Source organism: Mastigoproctus giganteus, chromosome 6, assembly GCF_048544385.1.
Source record: "Mastigoproctus giganteus isolate SK-2022 chromosome 6, ASM4854438v1, whole genome shotgun sequence".
NCBI lineage: Eukaryota > Metazoa > Arthropoda > Arachnida > Uropygi > Thelyphonidae > Mastigoproctus > Mastigoproctus giganteus.
The window spans coordinates 54,491,177-54,493,347 of NC_143580.1; positions in this window are offsets into that span (position 1 = coordinate 54,491,177).

Here is a 2,171-nt window from a genome sequence, read left to right on the forward strand (position 1 = left end):
CTGTCTGCGAAGGAAAGCATAGAAGAGATTGAAGGCGAGCCTTTTTAAAAAGCAATTCTTCCTGAGTTATAACCTTGAAGGGAAATCGCCCAATCAGAAGATGGCACAACTCGTGTGCTTGTAAGGTGATTGTACGGTGAACGTGACGCATGGTGTGACAAATTCTCAAATGAATGAATGAATGCTTCGCTGAGTAAAAGGGCTTTCCCGAGAAAGCACAGCCAGCACACAAATGATTTTGAGGAAGAGGGAGTGTTTCTTTCGTGTGCTCTTCCTGTACACATCCTTGCCTTCCTGAAGGAAGAGTTTGTGGTACTGGCAGACTAAATGATGATCTGTACTAAGAAATTATGTGAATAAGCATATCTCAGAAGAGAACGGATCAGTTTAGTCGCACCATGCTCAAGATTTCGTGCTGTCTTTGCATAGTCAAAACAAGCTTTGGAAGATGCACTCTACGAAAGATTCTTTATACTTTGTCTAAGCCACTGGAATCGATGTTTACAATATAGCAATAAATCTGAAAACAGCAGCTATAAATACATACAAGGTTGTAGTTCTCATTCTTCAGGCTTGGGAACAAATTGCAGAGTGAATTTTAAACGTAGCCAAAAAGTGTTAAGTTATCTATTTAATTGGAACATTTGTATCAAATACCCAATAAACTAAACATTTGCTCTGTATCATGCACTTAAGCGTTTTATTTATATATAATTATTAAGTTACCTTTAATGAGATTTTCGAAACAGAAATAATCAGCAGAAACTGAAAATTTACTTTGTACAGTAGTTTAAAATTATAAAAGAAATGAAAATGATATAAACCAAGACTGGTAATATGAAAATAAAGTCATTGTGTTAGAAGTGGGAAACAGGGCACTGGACAGTGCTGCTGATTCTTATGTCTAGGTTCAATTTCCGTGACAGGCGTTGAAAACATTTCCCCTCAGGAAGAGGGGAAAGGGTGGTTGAGTCAGGGCAGTATTAGTGGGTCTCCGGAAAACTGGTGTTCATCCAAAAATCTGACAAACCGACCGAAAAATATACGGAATTACAGGCAACATACTCACACCTTAACTGACTGGTTAATATCAGTCACATGCTAAATATGATTAATTATTATAATAAGAAAAAAAACGACACGTCACTCAAACGGCTTCCCTCTGTGGATACGTCTAGTAAATGGCATGGCTCTGACCGGCCTATTGTTTTTCTCCTTAGTACAGTTGTAAACTCCTTTGACGTATGTGGCCATGCTGCATTATAAACACATATATATTTTTTTAAATAACGTACTGATCTCTGCTTATTTATACAGCAGTAAATAAACAGTTTATGGTTAAGGGAACAAAGCACAATTTGAAAGAAAAATTGGATGCAATCCAATAAGCAGAGCAGTCAACGTAACGTGGTACATAGACAAAGATTTAGTCTTACCAAACATTTGCGCAAGAATGTAATAATAATAGAAATAAAAGAACCTAATAGAATATAATCTTTATTAAGGTTAAGAGTTTTTTTTATTATGTTTTCTTAAACGAAAATGAAAGTATGCCAAATAAGGATGATATCTGATTTAAAGGGGTAGGAGAGTGCTATCGGATTTATTACCACTAGTAATTTTAAATACCTGTGTACTGTCGATGGGCAGTATTTCATCTGTTTACAATATGAAACTGTAATAGTTTGTTCAGCTGTTCTCTTCAAACAGTCAATGGTATACAATAGGAAATAACATTTGTATTTCTCTTTAATACACAGTTGAAAAGGATCTTTTTTTTTTTTTTTTTCCTTTTTCCCCGCTGGGAAACCGTCCACTGAGTAAATAATTATTTTGAAATTTGCGTTTGTTTCCACTTCATGCATCGATATTTTTATGGGAAATCATGCGACTGCTTCATCACACCACTGCGGAATTATAAAACTGTTCATTCGCAGCAAAACTACCATCGTGTTTCTGTAAAGTACATCATGTGGGCTCCAAATACGGTCAACTCAAACGCACGTACTATTGCATAGCAGCTTTAAAACTGCTATTTAAAGCTAGTAATTTCAGCACTTATCACTCATTTGAAAGTGTCAAATGAGTGATCAAGGCGCGAGGTGCATAAATACATGTGGTTTGAGTGATCGGGGTTCAAATACGGTGATATTTCTCGTATTCTCTATCTT